The 22908-nt window shown below is 47.0% G+C and overlaps 1 protein-coding gene across 7 annotated transcripts in view; it reads left to right on the top strand.

Annotated features, from left to right (window-relative positions):
* The window catches only part of LOC118287206 (thyrotropin-releasing hormone-degrading ectoenzyme-like), a 132159-nt gene that overhangs the window by 36218 nt on the left and 73033 nt on the right, over positions 1-22908 (top strand). The window lies entirely within an intron of this gene.

Raw genomic sequence — 22908 nt, 5'->3', positions numbered from 1 at the left:
TGGTTCAACTCCAGACACCAAGTGAGACCAGATTCAGTCCAGACGTGTCTCTAACTGTTAAACTCGACTCAGAGTGTCTAAAGGGAGCTGTGGCAGCGGGAGCAGAGCAGCTGCAGACGAGAGTCCAGGTCGGAACATCCAGGACAAGACAATGTCCCGGTTTCCTCCCGGAGGTCGACCGATGTGATGGAGCTCATGTCAAGTACGGTAGAGAGGGAGGAGTCAGGATGGTTGTGTCGACTGGTCAAACCCAGCGTTCACAGGAGGAACTTCATCTCCCATCATGCCGAGGGGCGGGTCCAGATCCACCAGGAGTTTGTACCGAAGGTCGACGCGGGGGAGGAAGTTGTTTGGGTCGTGTTTTATCTGGAGCCGGTGGCAAAAAGGTCTGAGTACAGTTACAGTGTGATGCGTCACGACGTGGTCCCGCCGCCCCCGATCCCAGAACGTTCCCCAGCTCCGTGTTTTAAAGAAACAGTTCTCGGAAAACTCTGAGACTTTAATGCAACAAGAGCAGAATCTCGTCTCGGATCAGATTCTCCGTGTCGAATCGACTCAGATGTTTCCTGTTGTGCTTCCAGCTGTGTGTGTGTGTGTGTGTGTGCAGTCTCCCATTATAAATCTGCCTTGTGTGTGTGTGTGTGTGTGTGTGTGTGTCCGTCGCGCTCATCTACATCCATCCACATAAAACCCCCCGGATTCTCTGAGTGTATGAATTCGTACTGATGTTGACATCAGTCTTTACCGCAGCTCGCCTCGTGTGTGTGTGTGTGTGCGTGTGTGTGTGTGTGTGTGTGTGTGTGTGTGCGTGTGTGTGTGTGTGTGTGTGTGTGTGTGTGTGCGTGTGTGTGGTCCCAGGGCCTCGGGGCTCCATCTGTTGTCATGCAGGGCAGCGAGCTCCGCTGAGAGAGAGAAGTGATGAGCGGAGATACAGATTTAAAGGGACAGAGGTGAAACTGCTCTTTACTGTCGGAGACTCGGCCCAGAGGACGAGTCGGGAGTCGACCTGTGAGAGACGACACATCCGACTCGTCCCACGTCAACCATATCCCCGCTTCCTCCCCCGGATCGTGACCCTCCACGACACCTGGCGTCAAGAGACGGTGTCACCGTGTTGAAACACGTCGCGTCACCGGGCTGAAAGTGAAATCCTATATTTATCCTTTAAGGATTATTACCATCTGGGCTCCGTGACTGTAGCACGTGTTCCCGTGTGCGTCGGCGTGTCGCCCGTGATACCTGCGACAACACGCCACCGTCATGTGTTCTGCAAAGTAACAGCTCGCGTCTGTTTTTCATTCATTCTCCTGCTTTTGGTTTGATTCGTTTTTCTAGATTCAAACTATTAAAAACGATGGACGAGTAGAAAACACGAGCGCAAACCTCCGCCAGGGTGCGACGGTCCGGACCAACCAGACCATCAGACACACTCGCAGGATCAGTCACGGAATCTGGCACAGCGCTTATGAAAAAAATGTATTTAACGTCTACTTGGATTATTATCATTTTTTTAGTTTGGTCCATGTCCCCTCCACTAACATGGAGGGGGCGGGGCTTATGACGCATGCTGCGGCCTGCCACCAGGGGGCGATCGGGAGGATTTGGCTTCACTTTAGAGGAGCCGACATGTCGACACGCACGTCAGTGACCTCGGGAGAATCTCAACGCTAATTGTCCTTTCGCGTCGTCGCGTCACACAAATATTTGTTTGAGTTCAAATACTTGAAAAGGCGATTGATGCCGATTTAGCATCTTCGCGTTGCCCAGTGAAATTTGTATCTCAACCTGCATTTTTATTTTTCTTAACTAGTCTTAACTAACTCGTGTGGTGTTTATACGTCACAGTGCCGCTTCCATACTCCACATCCTCAGAGGAGGAAGTGAAGTCCATTCTCTGTGCCTCCTCCATGTACAGACGACCATTGATCTGATGAAATCAGGTCTTCAGATCAGATCGAAGTCTAAAATCTGTGGTTGAGCAGAAGACGGATCCGTCACTTCTCTCTTCTACCTGGCGAACGAAAACCCAGAGACACTCGGAACTCCTTTCGCTCCCCGCTGCTCCGTCCCGGGACTTTCCAATCCTGGAGCGGAGATAGAGGACGAAGCGCTGACGCTGACGGGCGTCTCTCCGGGCCTCCGTAGGAAATCGTCTGGCTGTTCCACTGGAGCAGAAATCTTGCAGCGGCAGAGCGAGCGAGCGAGCGAGGGCTCAGGTGATCCGACTGTCAGGAGGATTCCACCGAGTGTGTGTGTGTGAACACGCCAAGTGGACTAATGTGTTCTGTTGAGTTCTGGCTCCATCTGGGATCCGCAGAGATGCGCAGACAGCAGCGCCCGAGGTCCGACACACACACACACACACACACACACACACACACACACACACACACACACACACACACACACCCTCACACACACACACACACCCTCACACACACACACACACACACACACACACACCCTCACACACACACACACACACACACACACACACACACACACACACACACTAACACACACACCCTCACACACACACACACACACACACACACACACCCTCACCACTTGTGTATCTTTTAATCTTTTCTTTTCGTCTTTTTTTCCTTTTTCTCTTTGTCTCTCGTCATGCCGTCGCCTCGGGGCGACACACAACAACAGATGGACTAACACACACACACACACACACACACACACACACACACATGGAGCTGCGGGCCAGTCAGCTGCCTGACTGCTGCTGCCTCAGTGATTCGGAGCGATGATGAAGTCTCTTCCAGTCGGTCGCTGCGTCCGCCGCCGTTGGAGAAGAACTTAGGTATTAATATTCAATTGGAAACGACGGACGACGATCGTTTCAGATCCTCACAAAAGTTTCCCCCCCGCGGAACAAAAGAGGCGGCGGTAATTCAAGAGGCGTCCGAGGTTATATCAAATGTGTCAGACTCAATTTTTTTTGGGGGGGGGGGGACCCTGCGTATATAAAAACGATCCCCAAAGACGAATGAGGGTTTTTTCTACTTGATGGAATTTGCACCCGCTTTTGAATATTTCATTTAGGGGAAAAAGAATGAAATGAGGTTGGTGGAACAGGCTGGATGCTCACCACGCAGGTGGAACCTGGGGAAATATCACCACAATGTGACGGTAAATGGACTTTCCTCGTCTTTAATGAGAACTGAAATCGCTTTTGTACCTCGAGTCCCATTCACCCGTTTACACACATTCATTCACACGGCGCTTCAATAACTTTAACATGAAGTGCTTCTTTATCACTGACAAAGCCCATTTAGCAAATTTGGGATCGGTCCGAGGACGAGATACTCGAACCGCTAACCTGACAATCAGAGGCCGAGCGGCGCTACATCCTGAATGACATGTTCACACAAACCCCTTTGACAAGACATTTCACTGAGAAGAATGTCTCTCAGCAGAAGCTCAAACATCCACCAAGGCCAAACAGTCAATCAAGTGGCACCAATTTACAATCGCCTGCTTTTTTTCTTTTCATCAAGATTCATGAATTACTCCCCTGGAAATCAGTGACAATGTCAAAGCATATCTCGCACTGCATCCGCCCCTTTTGTCTGGATCCGTACCGAGGCCTTCTTTCCTGGCCCATCTTCCATCCTTCCACCAAGTCTGGTGGAAATCCGCTCTGTAGTATTTACTGTACGTAATCAAACAACGTGGCCTCAGCTCAGGTTTTCGTTTGTTTCCAACCTGAAACCTGATCTCTACTCAATCTTTTTTACCCTCAGTAGAAATTTGAAAAGATAAATGTGTTTACACCGACCTTAGGCCGCACGATCGTTTGTACTTATACACGCCATAATCGTGAGCGTTGATTGGGAACTCGTGCCCCAGTGCATCGCGTGATACATCGGAATCCTGCTCCGTGTCGGCCGCTTGGTCGAACTCTGACTTCGTCTGGAGTTTGAGGACATTCACATTATTTTAGTCCTGTGGTCTGCGATGTGACCCGCTCCCAAATAAAAATGAGGAAACTCTATTCCACTTATGATTTCTAAGTGGATTCATGGATCATGATAATGAAATCCACGTGGGCTCGTGTGACGCAGGGAGTGAAAGCCTCTGTCTTAGTCCATTAAACATACGAATCCTTTACACTTCCCATTACTTATTATCAATAATGGAACATTTTCCAATCACTCATCGGTTTTTCTACTGGGAAGAAGTGCAGTTATCTTAATAACCATTGGCCCAATTTGTCTTGTTTTAAGAAAAGTGGAAGTCTATGGGAATAGACATTTGTCTCGTTAAGGAGGAGGCATAATGGGGTTTTTGTACAAATGAGTTTCGTATCTGATCAGGCGCTCAGCTCTCAGCGCCACACCGTCTTCTAAAGATGTACAGAAGTACATCCGCTCTGCGGGCTGTTTCTCTGCCGCCGGCTCAAAGCAGAGAGTGAAAATGAAAGGAAGATCGTATCGGCACTATCTTCTCCCAGAGTCTTTTAGCGACAATTTCCTTCCCTGACCCCGAGTACAGAAAAGGTAATTTGGAGGTTCGGTCTGCGGTTCAGAGGACAGGATGGATGAACGCCGGGTCTCTTTAGGGCACGGTGTCTGTTTCAAAGCAGTTTGGGGAAACGGCCAGAGGTGAGGAATTTATCTCCAGCAGTGAGCAAAAGCAGAGCCCGAACCATCCAACAGAGAGAAGGGAGTTTAAAGGGATTATTTCCCAAAGAGCCGGAGGACAACAGTCACCGATGAGACGGAGTGTCTCAGATCCCGAGGAGATACCGAGGTGAATGGATTTCACAGAGGAGCTGAAAGCCTCTTCAGCCGAGCAGACGGCGTCAGGTTCAGGGTTAACAAGCTCCCAGCCGCTGTGTGCAACTAAAACGAAGAGCGGGAGTGAATCGTTGGCGCTTGTACCCGAAGACTTCCTGTGTGTGTGTGGGGGGGGGGGGGACGTTGTTTTGAAGCCGCACAAAACACCCCGGGCCCCATCCACGATAATAAGATCCCTGTTTCGTCTTTGTTAATATGGAAACGTGTACGCTATGTCAGTGTCCGTCCACCGGTGAGGTTTGTGTCGACCAGTCTAGGTCCTAGGGGCGTCTGCAACAAGTAAGGCTAAGCAGGGAATCACCTGGTGGCCCCCGAGAACATCAGTCACTAGTGTCAATTTCGTGAGAACCCCCTTACCTTCCATCACCGGCTATGTAGACGAAACTGGTATGACTCCGCGGTCCGACACACCCTAAGGACAGGACGCCCCCACGCCTCCAGAGTTCGTCCAAAAGAATATGTAAATGTGTGAGCATCACGTGTCTGGGATGCCAATGGGGGTTCGCACAAAGACTTTACTACTTCACTTAGGGCTGGGCGATATTGCCCTTGAAAACTAAACGGCCCAAGTACAGTACTAAAACCACGGTCGTCCATTAATTCCAGTTCTGACCCGGACTTCTGGACATCTCTTGATCAGCGAGTCGGCCGATCGATGCCGGGCCAGAAGAGAACAGTATCATCCATCACCTTTTCAGAAAGACGGACAAAGGAAAACCTTTGTGAGGGAAATATTGACGAGCTCGGAGGTCCGTCGATACTGTTGAGCCCGGAACAGAATCAGAGCAACTGTTCGTCTGCACTGTCGTTTTTGGACTCGGGAAGCTCAGCGCATTGGACGAGACAAAGAGACGAGAGGGGGAACAATCTGGACCAGGGAGGTATATATATTCTGGACCGGTACAGTTTACACCCCCGGGGTACAAACTGGTGGGGGGTTAATGTGGACTGCTTCAACAGCCAGAGATAATTTGGTGTATTGGTGTTAATTAAATTGAATTTCTATTCACGTGGCAGCAAATCACAAAACACATTATCTCATGGTCTCAGAGAGAAACGCAGGCGTTTCCACGATGAGCGAAACACTTGGCGAAAGGGAGGAGAAAAAAACTCATCACTTCAATATGAGAACAGAGCTCATTACAGCACACACACACACACACACACACACACACACACACACAGTCTGGATGTATCTTTAAAAGCAACCAATTAGAGACATTTAATCACGGCACTGTCTGGACGAGTCACGCGAGTTAACGTGACTCCGCCTCGGCTTGCTAGCGAACCCCGGGAGCCGCGTCCTCGGCTTCGTTCACAACTATTGATCGATGTAAATGCGCCGGGCGGAGTTGGAGAAGTCGACCGCGGCTGTTTGAGCAACCGAAGTGATGTAGAATATGATAATAGGGGATCAGAGGAGAACTGAACTGTACCCCCCCCTGCTCCCAGACGTTAAGCTAAGCTAAGCTAACGTGTCTCTAGTCAGGCCGTTTCCTTCAGCTCGATCTCTTCTTCACCTTCTTCGCCCAGAAGAAGCAGATCACCTCCGTCTGTCCCTGGGACACATCTCCTCACACATATGGGGCCCCTGGCCGGTAACTTTGGTTGCTATGGTTACAGCTGATCAGAATGGAGCACCTACGCACACGAGAGACACTGAACGGCGGGCGACCTCTGCCTGACCTTGTGTGAAGGCGCTGACTGAATAAGAAAGTAAAAGACGAACTGAGAGAGGAAGGAAGAGACTCCTCCTCCGCCTTCGTCCTTCCTGCTTCATACCCAAGACGCGTCCGGTCCGGTTACACCTGCATTACAATGCATTGTGGGTGATCCTCATGATCGCCTGGTGACAGGCTGCAGTACAGGTCGTAAGCCCCGCCCCCTCTCCAAGTTAGCAGATGGGACGTGTAGATGTTTCTGTCACGTGAGCTTTATTCTTATCACTCTGATGTATGTTCACGTGTTTCTGATGGTTACAATCATCCATCAGCGCTGTTGTCACGGTGACGCCGCTGTTGATTGATGATTCTTAAACCGCCCACCGCTCGCTCTCTCACCTCCTCGCCACACCAAGGCTGGTCGGGTGACTCGGGACTCGTGGCGACCGGATGCTGGATGGGTCATTAACCGCTGGTATAATGTGAAAAAAAGGGAAAAGCCGTCATATATTACAGCAAATGGCCGCCGTTAACGCCAACAAACCCCAAACTTCTCATATATCTCTATTTGAGTCTTAATCGCCTGAACGCAACAGCGACTTTGAAAATTACCTCACTGACAAACATTAGAGGAAGTGAAATGAACTGCTGAGAGATGGAAAAAATGTTTGGGGAATTTGGGAGTTCTCCAGAGACGGCAGAGGACGAGTGGGACTCTCTCTCTCTCTCTCTCTCTCTCTCTCTCCCTCTCTCTCTCTCTCTCTCTCTCTCTCTCTCTCTCTCTCTCTCTCTCTCTCTCTCTCTCTCTGTGGAAGTGAGTGTAACTCGTCCAGACAGACTGAGCAGTGATTAAATGTCTCTAATTGGTGCTTTTAAAGACAAAGAGGAGGAGGAGGGTGAAGCTGAAGCTGCTATTTTAGTGTCACTTCAAGACAAGGACATAGATCTCCTTATGTAACACACACACACACACACACACACACACACACACACACACACACACTCTGACAGGCTGTTAAGTGTGTGTTTCTTCCCGCTGTCAAAGTCAAAGAACATCAGCCGAAGGAAACAATGAAAAGTAAACAAGGAGGGCGAAGACGTTCAGGAAACACTGAGGTGGAAACAGATCCAACTGTTTGTGTGTTGTGAGTCGCTCAGACGTCGGTTCACTGAGGAGACGCCGATCGATTCGAGTATCGGCCGACGATCCGAGCGTCGATAACCAAACTTTTCAAAGCGCCGTGGAGCGCGTCAGGTTCACTGGGACTCACTGTACAGTCACGGTACAGTGTGTGTGTGTGTGTGTGTGTGTGTGTGTGTGTGTGTTTATATGTGCTGGTCGGTTGCCAGCTTGTTGACTCAAACTCTCCCTGGCATCAGAACCAAGGTCAACTCACACAAACACACACACACACACACACACCTTTCTCTCTCCGCCACTGTGTTTCACCTCTATCATTTTCTGGAACACACCCCCTCTCTGTCTGTATATAGAACAGAACTACACACACACACACAATCCAGAGTGGAGGTTCGCCGGCCCTTCACCGACTCAGTGACCCAACATCTGTTACCATGGCAACGTCTCTCCCACTCTCTCTCTCTCCACCTCCTCCTCCTCCTCCCTGTGAAATTCAAATGTGTCTCCGATCAGCACACGGAGGAGAAGCCGACACAGTTACACAACAAAGTAGACACACACACACACACACACACACACACACACACACACACACACACACACACAGACTTCTGTTTTTTTACTAAGCGCAAGTTAAACTACTTTTAATTTTAAATAAAGTTAAATCCCCCAAAAATATGCCGTCAGCTTTCAGATTGTCTTCTTCCCCACGTGACCTCTGAGTTGTCACATGTTCACGTATGTAATGTGAACCAGCTCCAGTCAACATCCTCTGTGTGATATTAGAGATTCTCATAAAAGTATCAGGTCGATTAAATAAGTTTTCCAGGCTGTTTAAAACAGTCCCACAGGCCTTGAACACAACCCGAAGGTTATATTTCAGCCAGGAACGTTCCTCTAACTTCCTGCTGACAGTTCTCCCAGAACTTCCCTGACCTCCGCCCCCTCGTCCGTCACGTCTGGGACGAGCTCGACCACGAGTCGGATCTCATCCCCCCCGACGGCGACTCACAGGTTCTGCTAACGAAGCGAAACCTGTCGACTGGAGTCGGCAGCTCCGGCCTCACACGTCTCCTCTCCCTGCAACATGAGATATATCTATATCTTACAGTTTGATAACAGGGCGTAACGTCAGGCGTCGGGGCCTCTGCTCCCTCCTGAAAGCGTTGCTGTCACTTCTTCTTCTTCTTTATCGTTTCTTTTAAAAAGAAGCCTCACCGCTCAGAGTCGGGGGAAGCCATTACCGCCGTCGACATCACTGAGTCGCGTGTTCTACATCCGACGTAACGTAACGATCTGCTCCCCTCGAGTCAGTCGCCAAAAAAGAAGACTTTGTGTAAAGCACTGGAACCAGACGATGTGGTTTTGGCCACTTGGTCGTCATCACACTGATCCAGTGAAGTGTGATGAGGCCGTGAAGGAAGAGTGCAGCGTAAGCGCCGACGTGTTTTAATGAAAAGTCTGAGCCTCTTCGATCGCTGCTGGAATCACGGGGTGGAGGAGAAGCCACAGAGTGTGATGACGCTGCGTTGGCTCCTCATCCCCGGGATTTGAACTCCGGGAACTTTTCTCAGGAGCCACTTCTGGTTTATTACAGGTTCTTTTCAACTGTACGAACTGTACAACTCAAGGAAATGGAAACAACGGACAGATATTTTTTCCTGGAAGTTCAGTTACGGGTCGTTACATCGTACAACACCAGCGTCCCCCCCCCCCCGGTTGCTTCGATCTGTGAGGTTGTGAGATAATTAGGTAATCTTCATCTGTAGCTTAGTCACTCTCGTCTCTTCAGGACGATGATATGGTGACGGGATTATCTCGGTGCCGTTGAACTTCTCCCGTCGTATCTCAGAAGCCTCTCGTTCTGCTGCTGGAGCCTCCTAATTCCAAACTCGTCAGATTAGCGCGACAGATCAATGATCCCCATTCGCTCTGGAGCTGATGAAGGTCCGTCTGACCCTTCATCTCAAACACTGGCCGACTGACATGTCAGTGCGGACCGGTGACGTGGTCGGTTCCGCCGACGCCGTCCTCCGCAGCTAATGCGGACAAATTAGGACACGTGTCAACGACCGAATCAGGGACGTGTCAGAGACGTTGGGCGGCAACAGCGTGGCCTCGGAGACGTGCTCTGATTCAGGAAAGAGAAAATGGATAAACGCGCTGAGAGCCGGTGATGTGAGGAGGACGACAGGTCGGAGGGTTCTGATCTGAGAGTTGTCGGTTCACGTTCACGTCAATAACTGATCCTCCACCTTCAAACAACAGCTCAGTGTGAAGCCATCTGCTCGCGCTCTCTGTTTTCCTTTATTCTGCTTTAATATCTTCTCAGAAACACAAACACTCCCTCCTCCTCCTCCTCCTCCTCCGAGTGGTTTAATCAGCTCCCCGTGGACTCGTCCTCGTGGGACGAACTCATTGTTCTGTGTCTGGAGGAAGTGAAACTCAGCTGACGGTGCACGAACCCCTGAGAGGTTCTAATAAAAAGATTCATAGCAGCGCCGGAGTGTCGTTTACACACAGAGAGGAAAGTGTCTTTACTCTACGAAGGTTTAGACACTGAGCAATCGAGCAACCGACCGTCTAGACCGTTCAATTGACCGACCAACCTCAACCAAGTTCTTTGAATTGAATCGAGACCGGTTCACCAATCAACCAATCGACTGATCTCCTGACTAACTGACCAACTAACTGACCGACTAACTCACTATAAGACCAATCAAGCAATCAATACACGGACCAATCAACTGACCAACTAGACCGATCGATTGACCGACCAACCAACCAGGAATTGCCCCATTGGGGGACGAATAAAGTTCTTTGAATTGAATTGAGACCGGACCACAAACCATCCAACCAATCGACAGATCTCCTGACTAAGTGACCAAGCAACCGTACGACCAACCAACCAACCAACCAACCTTCCCAAACAAGCGTGAATGTGTTCGTCGGCCCTGTGATACGCTGGCGACCTCTCCAGAGTGAACCTCGCCTCTTACGACCCTCAAAGATAAGACATAGGTATCATGGATTTGTACTTCACTGACGCCATTCATCCTGTCCACGCCTGGATTGTTGTTGCCGGGGATCCGTCCTGCAGAGAGCGGTGAGCTCCACTCGCTAACGTCGTCATGTCATAGCCTTGTCAAGCTTGCGGCGCCTCCCGGTGGCCAGGGGTGGTTCTTCTTGTTCCTCGCCGGCCTCGTTGCTCAGTGCAGTTGGAGCAGAACTCCGAAGTCTGAATCCGTCTCTCTTAATGATATTAGCAACAGAAAAAGCTATATAATCACACGGCATCACCTCCGTCTGTCTGTCGTGTACAGTAACGAGATGGATTCACCTCCGTAAAAAACGTCATCGTCATTCCTTTCGGAGCGGCGGTAACCGGCACCGGTTCCGTCAGCAGCTTCAGGCCACAGAGGCTTTTTATTTACCTCCAGAGGAAACACAGAGATAAAGGTTATTTAATTCATACACAGCTCTGAATATTAACCAGCGGCGTTTCCCTTTTGTCTGGGGCCTTTCTGCGCTCGACCTCGGTCGGAGCGTGTTCAGAGAGTCTGGGGCTGCGTTCGCGTCCGCCGGACGGCGACGTGCTCGTAATGAGCCCCGATCGTTAGCCCCCGGAGGCTGCGAGGACAAAAGCCGGGATTGACTTCACGAGAGGATTAAATCACAGTTAATCTCATAATTGTGCAGCGGCCGGTGACATCTCTCCTCTCGCGGTGCGACCTGGATGTCGGCGGCACCCGGGGACTGAAAGCGGCGGATAAACACGAGGCGTTCGATTAGAATGTGAGATAAATGAGTTGGGCATTTAATTTGACAAGAATCTTCTGCTGAAGTTTATTAAATCATGTTTATTGTTATCGTTCTACAGCTGTGATGACTCTTAAATACTATCTAATATTGTAAGTTATTGGTGAACCTTGTTATTGCACAGCAGCGATCACATCTTTTCAAATTCCAGCCGCAACTTTTCGATTGAAAAATAATATTACGTGTATATAATGTTATTTCTCAAGATGAATTAAATCATAAATCTCTTTGTGTCCGACCCTGACGTTGGCTTCTCTCGGCTCAATGGTTCAAAGCGGAGATTTTAAACTTAACTTTAGAAAATAAGAATGACAAATAATGTGGTAACATTATCATCTTCTCAGTGGATGTTTTTGAATTTGCGTTATAGATCATCTTCTGCTATAGCAGTAACAGTGTGTGCAGCGCTACTCTCTCCTACACACCCCGAACGCACCTCGACTGGGAACAAAAGAACGAAACTAACGAGCTCAGCGGAGAGTTTCCTCGCGTCACGTGAAGAAGAAAGTGCTGAGAATTCACCACGACTCCTGAGCCTCAGCAGAAATAGCATTTCTCTTTTATCTCTTATATCAACCTCTGCTGGAGCACATATATTATTATTATTAATCATAAATCAAGAGGAAGACCAGAGATTAACGAGGGGAACGTGCAGCTTTTTATAAGAGCGGAGGGGAAATTTAAAGTGAAAGCAGAAGAAAAAAAACACACGACGAAGCCAAATTACATTTAAACAAAAAGTTTAATTACTAGATTAACTTTTGGTGTGTGTGTGTGTGTGTGTGTGTGTGTGTGTGTGTGTGTGTGTGTGTGTGTGTGTGTGTGTGTGTGTGTGTGTGGTTGATCCCATGAACGAGGCTCATTAATCTTTATGTCTTTCTGTGCAGTGATTTTGTTTGAGGCGGATCATTTGTTGCTACAGCGGCTGTTTGCATAGACGTCATTAGAGCATGTGGAAGTCGTCCATCATCTTATTATTCTGTCCGTCTCTTTTTTAGATTTGATCATCTTCATGCCGAACACACAATATTTGTCCGACAGGAATCCCGAGGTCAGGTATCACACTTAGGAACCAGATCTCATCTGCAATCACCTCTGTGCATTTAAAAAAGTGCATATGTGAATCTATCTTGTAAAAATTCATATCGTCACATGTTTTTATATGTTTTTGAATTTCTCGTGTCTCCCCTGCCACCGCTGCTCAATTTAGTATTTTAATTAAGAGAGATGCTTTTTACTTATTATTTTGCTTGTTTATCTTAATTTCTTTCTAATCAGCTCACCAGAACCACAATGATAATTCTTCTCTACACAGAACAAACAGACACAAAAACAAATGACTTGATTACATTGATTTAATCGGAGCTGAATTCCTCCGAGGTCCCAGAACCAGACGAGAGGAAAAGTTCAGACCAAAAACTGAAAGAAAAGAAAAATAAGCATCATAACTGTAATGTGCACTTCACACATCAATGCAACTGTGCCTGCGTTTTGATGCGAGCTGACGCTTAGCATGCAGGGCTAACGTCCGCGCTACCGGGTTCTTAACAAGAACTGTTGAGTTGTCGCGTACATCTCTGGTCAACCATTGGTCCATTTTTCTACAATTTTCGAATCAAAAATCGGAATCGCTAAGAACATCAATTGATAATATCTAACGCTATCCAACCCTTCTCAGCTGTGATGACCGGGTCACAAATGTCACACACCTGGAGAGGCCCAGTCAGTCCGCAATCCGGACTTTACTCCGGGTCGAGCGGCGCTGCGTCGGCCGGACACAAGCTGGTGAAGCAGCGAGCGTGACGGGGGAAAGTCAGGAGAAAAGGATGGCGGAGAGAAGGAGTGATTCCATGTGACAGAATGTGGAGAGAGAGGAACATAAGGAGAGAAGAAGATGTAGAAGAAGAAGAAAGTGAGGAGGAGGAGGACGACGGGAAGATGAACGGGAGTGAAGAGGGAGTCAGAATGAAAACGACGGGATAAACAGATGGAGAGAGACGAGTGAAAGCAGAAGGAGGACGTTACGTTAAAAATAGCTCCCGTCAGCTGGTTAATGAGATTCGCTCTGCTGAGCGAGAGAGAGACGTGATCTTCGTCTAACGTCCTCATTGTTCTGAAGATCTGAGGAGGAGCGTTCAAACGTCGAGTGCTCGCTGCTGCCGCCGCCGCCAATTTCCCTAATGTGAACATCAAGACTGAAAAAGAGCCGCCGCCCTCGCCTGACCCTCCCTGCCCTCAACTATGTGTCACCATGGCAACCCCACAGTGAGAAATTTGACAGTACGGTGAGAGTAGTTAAATAGTTTGACAGCTGTCCAACAGTGAGGATGACGACGTTTTAATAACTTCATTTAATTCTGTAAACTTTCTAATAACAACTCTGAGCTCGAAAACTGCTGCCTTGGGCGCCGCGCCTCACTTCCTGTCTCAGACTGTCAGGCAGCAATAAACTTTTATGATTCAGTATATTTATTATTCAATACAATAGTATAAGTTTGCTTTTACGCCACATTTTCAATTTGTGCATGCTGATGCTGGAAGTTCAAAAAGACAAAAAAGGCTGAAAAGATTTTATGTCTCGCTCGCAAACATATGTAGTGAATAAATATGAAAAAAAATATATAGATAAATAACAGAAGAATTTTCCTGAGCCCAATGTGAGGTCTGTCTTTAAATTGGTTTTGGTTTTTTGAGATTTGCAGATATTCAGTTTTCTGAAACAATCAGCCTGGGAAAAAGAAATGTGGCTCATCATTTCACTGGAGAAACATCAGAAGTTTGGACATAAATGATTCATCGACGGTAGATTTGATTGATTGAATAGTTTCAGCTCAGTGTGACTTAGACATGAAAGGTGTCAGATGTCGTTCCACATGATTTCTGTCGGCTCGAGACTTTGACAGACACTCTTTTAATTATCTGTTTAATTAGCAGAGTGGGAATATCCACTCACAGATTTGGAAAATTAAAATCTGGCTTCGATCAAAAGCTCATCTTGTCAGTTAGTTTTCCTCCTGTAAAGTTGCCGTGGTCACAAACGAGTCCTCTTCTGTTTGAATCTCTGAGATCCTCACTCTTTAGGGGTTATTGACCTCAGAGTGTTGCTGTATGCTGACGACCTAGTTTTGTCCACACCCAATTTTCTAGACAGCTTCCGGAGATCATGCGTGAACAGGACAGGGGTCGAGATAGACTGAATGTTACGTGAACATGAACACAGTCCTTTTTGGTTAAGGCCTGACAGTTAACCCCTCACTTCACTAAAAACAAACAATTGGAGCCGTAAAACAGGGTAAATACCAATTAACTCATTTGGTCGTGACATAAATAGATAATACAGACTTGCACCTGATAGAACCACAGTTCAGAAGTGAAAGTCATTTGAAACCAGCATTTCTCTGTGGATCAGAGGAAATGACTAAACAGGAAAAAAACATTTTTTATTTTGTCCTCATTTGGCTGAAACCTCGTCTCACCACTGCGGGAGTTGTTGTTGTTCTTGTTTCCTTTTTGGCATCTATTTTTATTACAATAACAATAAAAGCAAACAAACGTCCGTCAAAAACATACAGATGCAGAAATTATTCTTTTCATCTACAAGACAAAATGAAGAGCAGTTTCCCTCCTCAGCCCGTCGGTTCTCTGCGTGAAAGTAAACAAGTTTAAAAAGACGCAGATCTGAAGGGAGAGAAATTATTTTCTGTTGCACATTTTCAGAAAAGTGAGATTTGCATCATGGGAAGTGTAGTGCACAACACGACTGGTGTCATCACGAGAGAGGGGGGACAAAGAGGCGGCGGCAGGAGTAGTCAATGAAAAGCAGTTTCTGGGAAACGTGGTCGGTGTAAACAAAGGTCAGACCGTCACCAACCTCCGGCGCCACTTCTAAAAATAACACTTCCGACGGAGCCGGCGGCTAATGAGCGCGATCGGCTCGTTCATGATGATAAACGACACGATTCCAGGTGTGTTGTTATGATACTTCAGTTTAAAGGTCGACTCCGCTCGGCCGTAAAATGTTTTTCAGCTTTCTTTTATCGCTGCGGGGAAATCAAGGCCTCTGATTGGCCCGGGCTGGCAGCGAGCCAATCGGCTGGGCCCCCGGGCCATCTGATGGTCGCTGTCCTCTGAGTCTCCTCTACACACACACACACACACACTCACTCACTCATCACTCAACTATAGATTTTCCACTTGTACAAAGCAGCAGAGACAGATTTGGAGTTTGTATCCGGACTGACAGCTCAACATCTTCACCATCGCCTCCTTTTGCATCTCCGAACTATGAACTCCCTTTCTGATCACCATTAGTCAGTCGGCCGAGTGTTGGAGCTTCTCAAAAGTAATCGGTACAAACAGTTTTTGGTCCGAATCACAACTCTTTGTTTGGAAATTTGTTCCGAAGCGGTTGCCGGTCGACAACGTGTGTCGTCTTATTGGGCCTCGTTTCAGTCACATTGTTCAAAACGGTTTTCCGTTTGTCTGACAACAGAAAGAGATAAACATTTAAATGAGAACAGCTCCACTGGGAGTTCAGCTGAATGAAAACAGTAAACACAGAAAGAAAAGGAGAGAGAGAGAGAGAGAGAGAGGGATGGAAGTGAAAAATAAAAAAAGACACAATGATGTCAGGAATATGCTAATTAGCGTATTACATCATCGAGCGACTATGAGAAACTGTAACCCTCGAACAGGCACGTGAAAAACAACTCAAACATCGACAGGAGAGACGTTTGTTCAAGCAGCGTGTTACGACGTATGTGGTCGCTTTATGTCCTCGGCCACTAGAGGTCAGCGGTGGACAAGTTTGTGTATTTCGATGGATTTTCTCATTTTCTGTAAAGTAAAGTGCTGATTCTCGCCTTTAGTTTGGCAAGCTCATTAACCATGCGTTGGGAAAGCAAATCGAACCCCCGCCCCTTAGCCTGGGATGCTCAGGTGTCCACATACTTGTGGCCTGATTGTTTTTCATCAGAGTCACTGAGCACATCGCTGCTCTCCGAACTCTTTTGATTTTAATGATCTTCCCCTCAACGCCCAGGACCAACTTTACATTTTGAAGCTTCACTTCTGAGGAACAGCGGGATCATCGGCGTGTTATATATTCTGCGCGACTCGTTCACATTATGGGCTGTAATGAACGAACGCCGCGGCCTCCAGCGCTGTTTCGTCTCTCTCTGTCCGCGGCTGCAGGTCGTCGTCTTAACATTCACAGTGTCGTCTCGTCTCTGTTCTCTCGTCTTCTGTCTGCTGAATATGGAGCAGCTCTTATCTCGACGAGCGGAAGATAATTGGTCGACAAGTGGAGCTCGACCGCAGAGAGGGAGAGACAGGAAACTGAGACAAACGTCGGAGTGTGAGTGATACTGAAAACTGACGTGAGGTTTTATCTGCCGTGTCGGGGACGGACGGACGGAGACGGAGCCTCGGGTCGTGTCCCGATGTGAAACACTGAGTGAAGGAAGAGAGAGAAACTTCACAGTGAGCTGAAGGAGAAAAATACAAATATTCTAGTAAAAGTATAAGTCCATGATACTGATTTCACAGAAGATAAATAAACCAGCAAAAGTTGAATCTTTCAAGCATAAGTCTTGTAAAGTTAGCATGCTAACCAGCTAGCCGCCGCCCGTCTCCTCACCCTCCGAGAGCGAAGAAGCTCAGAGGTCGTATTATGACCTCTAGTGCAACTCAGTGATGACTGGCACCATCACCCTCACTTGACAGGAAACCATATTCAGATGCAAATATCAAACAAACAAGAATTAAAAACTCAAATTATCGTCATAGGACACAAAGCAAAAACTGAAAATGTTCAGAAGTAAAAAGTTTTTTATCTGTGTGAGTGTGTTTGACAGTAAGGACATTAAAAACCCCACAGGAACACCAGCTGCCATGTGTCGCCCCCCCCCCCCCCCCCCCTCCTTTGTTGCCAATTAATTTTCTGCTGATCAACTCATCTATTAATTAACCGTCACTTCGGCTCCGCTTTCATGGTTCTCCACAGACGAGTCAGACAGAACCTTGAGGTTAGAGAAAGATTATGGTTGAATTATTTTTTCTTTTTTTTTTTAGTTTTCTCAAACCTGAAGCAAAGACGCTCTGACTTTTTCATCCTTTGTTCTGAAGTTGTGTCAGAGCGTAAAAACCCAACAAGCTGCAGGAGGCAGGAAGTGAACTCGGGTGTCGAACGCCTGTGGATTGTACGTCATTCACCCTGATTTCCTTCTGCTAAAAGAAAACATCCATTTCACTTCCTGGTCTGCCAGTTCAGAATTCAATTTCCTCCAAACAACATATTTTATAAGTCTATCGAATAATTTTTGGAGTCATCTCAGCCTCCAATACTTAGGGTTAGGGTAGAGGGTAGAGGGTTGTCACACCTGAAAGTCCAAACCAAGGTCTGAACTCAATCCAGTGACTTTGGTTTGCAATTTATGCAGCGCATTAGAGAATTATGTATGACATACGTACGTCACTACGTGGGCTGCGTACACCTATACCTGACGCTGATTGGTTTGTAGACGGGCGAGCGTCTGAGGTCGGCTTGTTGTCAATTTGGCAAATAGTAGTAGTTTCCGTTTGCTAGAGAGAATAAATGAAGTGGTTCATTCCGTTAATTCCGTTGCTGCTGTCACGTCGTTATGGTTTTACGACCAGCATCAACAACTTCATGTGCTGAACTCGACACTAGTTTGAATTCGCCAAATGAACGTCATCTTTGCTGAAACATTATATCGTCGGAGGTGAAAACAGTTAAACATTCTGCGTCCTCCTCCCCAACATGAGGTTCCCACGGCTCATTTTTGCTTCATTGTTGTCTGAACTATCTGCAATTGGTCCAAAAGTCCGAACTCTTGTCCAAAACCATGGTTCAGTTTGATCCGGACCAAGACCAACTCTTTTGGACGGACCAGATTTTGGTCCATTGGGCCGTAGAGTGGTCCGAGGAACCTTTCACTCCTGCGATTTTGGATACGTACCAAACCGAGAAGTCCGAAGGTCTGGACTCCCTAAAGACGCCCTAGAAGTCTTGCAAGTGAGCTGACAGAGATCCAACTCCTTCAACTCTGTCCACACAGATGCATCAGTCAGACACACTCAGCTCGTCTATCGTTATAATACGGAGGCAATTACAGGCGCCACCCGGCAGCGGTGACAGCAGCACGTTCATCAGGAATCGGCCACAGTTCATAGAAGCAACAGACAGAAATCTGTGGTGACGTTATGTTGCCTGATGCTGCCAATTACACTGCCAAGACAGTTTGGTTGTTCTTTGTGTGTGTCTGTGTTGTAGACGTTCACCAAACGCTGCCGAGTGATGAGCTCCTCGTTTCCACCCGCTCCGTCCTCGCGGCCGCTGATGCGGCGCCTCACCTTCCGGTTAAGAGGCGGTTAAATGACCCGAAACAAACACCCCCATAAAATACAACCGCCAGAGAAACTCCTCCGTCTGCGCTGCTCCTGTGTTGTCGAGCTCGGCGAAGACGAAACAATGCTGCGATTGTGCAACAGTCATGGATGTGTGTATGGATTTATGGGTATGTTTGAGGAGGCTATGTTTTCACCCAGGTCCCTTTTTTGTGAGTCTGTTGGTTGGGTTGTTTGTCAGCAGGGTTGAGCAAAAACTAAACTACAGAACGTTGCCACCAAACTTGGTGGAAGGACGAGCCAAAATGAGTTTGGTAGATTTCAGTATGAATTGGGACCAAGTAGTGGATCCAGGATTTTTTTTATTACTTTCTTTAACATTGCGAGATGGATCTTGATGTAAAGTATCTGGCTTGTTCAGGGTTCAAATAAATAATAATATTCCAGACCTACTGGTGTTAAATGTGGTTTCATAAGGGGGCGTTTTTTTAATAGAATCTTGATTTCATGATCTAGGTTGTTTTGTTGGCTCAGCGATCTTGGGCGCGATGGGATTTAAGGACTGTTGGACCTCGACGGAGGTTTGAGTGACATCCTAGTTTTGGTAATTAAGCGTTTTTAATGTTGCACTTCCAAATTATTGACAGACTCGCAAAAGGCAGGATAGAAATACAAAGGGCGAAACAAGCGACATGATTTTTAGTCCCTCAACTCACACTTTTCTCGCGGAAGTGGAGATACCAGACGAAGCTTCTCCACATGCACTCAAGCGGATCTTTATATCTAGAATCTGCATGTTACCTTCGGGTCGGGAGATTTGCGGCCGTGTTCGGGCACGTATCGTCTCTCCGCCCCGAGTCCAAAAGAGCGAACGTGTGTCGCAGTTTCGTTTTCCATCATCTGACACTAAAGAAAAAAGAGGAAATAAGTAATAAAAGAGAAGCTGCAGGTGAAACACCAGAACAGCCACATGAGACGAGACAGCACCGAGTGTGAGGTCGATCTCATTTAGGTTTAATATTTCAGTGTGTGTGTGTGTGTGTGTGTGTGTGTGTCCTGTAGGACTCATTTCACAGCAAAGTGAAACGATGCATTTCATTTTAATTTAAATGTCTTTCGAGTGTAATGTCTCTTTTGCATATTCCACCTCAAACCAAACTCCCTCATTTGCAATTCCCCCCCGAAGTTAAACCAATCGACGGCCTCCTCCCCTCCGTCGACCGGCCAATCAGTTCTGCTGCCTGAGCCTCAGCCATGTGAAAAATGGGCCGTCAGCCAATCACACGCAGCCCCCGAGAGCAGGCGGCAGCCGGGACCCGGGATTGGACGCCGGCAGTTGGCCGTGTGTAGCGCGCGTGTGTCCCAGCTTTGGAATTTCTGTTTCCATGGCAACTTATGTATTTTATAATGAAATAGCGGAGCTGCCAGTCGAACTCTGTCTGTCACGCTCCGCCTCCACTCGGCTGTGATTAGTTAACCGTGGCGTGCACGCTCTCTCGAATTAGTTTCGACCAATCGGAGGGCTGCAGCTGCACACACACACACACACACACACACACACCAGCCTTGGTTGAGCTGAACATATGGCTCTTTTTTTTCTCTCGTCTGACCTGAGGAGATTACGAACACGTGCAGTATTAAAATGAAGAAGTCCATAAAATCACGCTATTTTAAATCTTTATACCATTAACTGACGATGACGAACAAACAGTGACGTTTGCCTCGATTCGCCTCAAACTTCTCAGACTTACTCAACAAAGATGTTCACATGAAAACTTGAAATGTACAACTGGCAAATCTCCGCTAAGACCAGATCAGTTGTTACATTTAAGCTACAGTGTGTAATATTAAGAAGAACTTATTCACAGATATTGAATATATTGTCCATAACTCTGTGTTCATATATGAGTTAAATATAGTCACATGAGGTGGACCGACCTCCGTGTGAGTCTCCATGTTGTGTTGAATACGGTGATGGTGTGATGAAGTGATGGTGTGATGAAGTGATGAAGTTATGGTGTGATGAAGTGATGGTGTGGTGGTGTGATGAAGTGATGATGTGATGAAGTGATGGTGTGATGAAGTGATGAAGTGATGGTGTGATGAAGTGATGGTGTGATGAAGTGATGGTGTGATGAACTGATGAAGTGATGGTGTGATGAAGTGATGGTGTGATGAAGTGATGAAGTGATGGTGTGATGAAGTGATGGTGTGATGAAGTGATGGTGTGATGAAGTGATGGTGTGATGAAGTGAAGAAGTGATGGTGTGATGAAGTGATGAAGTAATGGTGTGATGAAGTGATGGTGTGATGAAGTGATGATGTGGTGGTGTGATGAAGTGATGAAGTGGTGGTGTGATGAAGTGATGGTGTGATGAAGTGATGAAGTGATGAAGTGATGGTGTGATGAAGTGAAGGTGTGATGAAGTGATGGTGTGATGAAGTGAAGGTGTGATGAAGTGATGGTGTGATGAAGTGATGAAGTGAAGAAGTGATGGTGTGATGAAGTGATGGTGTGATGAACTGATGAAGTGAAGGTGTGATGAAGTGATGGTGTGATGAAGTGATGAAGTGAAGAAGTGATGGTGTGATGAAGTGATGGTGTGATGAACTGATGGTGTGATGAACTGATGAAGTGAAGGTGTGATGAAGTGATGGTGTGATGAAGTGAAGAAGTGATGAAGTGATGGTGTGATGAAGTGATGAAGTGAAGAAGTGATGGTGTGATGAAGTGATGGTGTGGTGAAGTGATGGTGTGATGAACTGATGAAGTGATGGTGTGATGAAGTGATGGTGTGATGAAGTGATGAAGTGAAGAAGTGATGAAGTGATGGTGTGATGAAGTGATGAAGTGATGGTGTGGTGGTGTGATGAAGTGATGGTGTGATGAAGTGATGAAGTGATGAAGTGAAGAAGTGATGAAGTGATGGTGTGATGAAGTGATGAAGTGATGGTGTGGTGGTGTGATGAAGTGATGAAGTGATGAAGTGAAGAAGTGATGAAGTGATGGTGTGATGAAGTGATGAAGTGATGAAGTGATGGTGTGATGAAGTGATGAAGTGATGGTGTGGTGGTGTGATGAAGTGATGAAGTGATGAAGTGATGGTGTGATGAAGTGATGAAGTGAAGAAGTGATGAAGTGATGGTGTGATGAAGTGATGAAGTGATGAAGTGATGGTGTGATGAAGTGATGAAGTGATGGTGTGGTGGTGTGATGAAGTGATGAAGTGATGAAGTGATGGTGTGATGAAGTGATGAAGTGATGGTGTGATGAAGTGATGAAGTGATGAAGTGATGAAGTGAAGAAGTGATGAAGTGATGGTGTGATGAAGTGATGAAGTGATGAAGTGATGGTGTGGTGGTGTGATGAAGTGATGAAGTGATGAAGTGAAGAAGTGATGAAGTGATGGTGTGATGAAGTGATGAAGTGATGAAGTGATGGTGTGATGAAGTGAAGAAGTGATGAAGTGATGAAGTGATGGTGTGATGGTGTGATGAAGTGATGAAGTGAAGAAGTGATGGTGTGGTGGTGTGATGAAGTGATGGTGTGATGGTGTGATGAAGTGATGAAGTGATGGTGTGGTGGTGTCGGAGCAGCTGAGGTGGTTTAACAACAATATGAATCTGAGTCTCGCTTCACTTTCTCTGTTCATCCACGCCGCTGCTGTTTGTGTTATTTGAATAATGTATGTCGAAGTCCGTGATGATTATTTCATGTTGTTTTCCTCTGACACTGTTCGGGCTCTGTGTGTATTTCACCTCCCGACAGTTTCTATTTATTTCCACTCACACACTTTGCTCTGTTATCTCGACGCAGCTCCACAGTGCACACGGAGAGAAGCTCCGCTCGGCCCGCGTGTCGGGATCCACACCTCCGTCACTCAGGAGACAAAACACTCTGCTTCTAAAAGTGTCTTTGTTGTGTCTGTTACTTTTTACCGTGTGAATGTGTCAGTGAAGTGGTTGAGAGGAGCTGCAGCGAGGCTCCTCGTCCGTACGACTGAAGTCACTCGAGTCACAGACGGAGGCTCGATCGATCGATTGTCCGTCGGTTTGTTTAAAACCTTTTCAAGTCCGCGAGGAACTCTATCTCTCTTTTAAA

This window comes from Scophthalmus maximus, chromosome 12 (genome assembly GCF_022379125.1).
Source record: "Scophthalmus maximus strain ysfricsl-2021 chromosome 12, ASM2237912v1, whole genome shotgun sequence".
NCBI classification, from domain to species: Eukaryota; Metazoa; Chordata; class Actinopteri; order Pleuronectiformes; family Scophthalmidae; genus Scophthalmus; species Scophthalmus maximus.
Note: the sequence above shows the minus strand (reverse complement) of the source record. Positions and strands in the feature narration are given on the sequence as shown.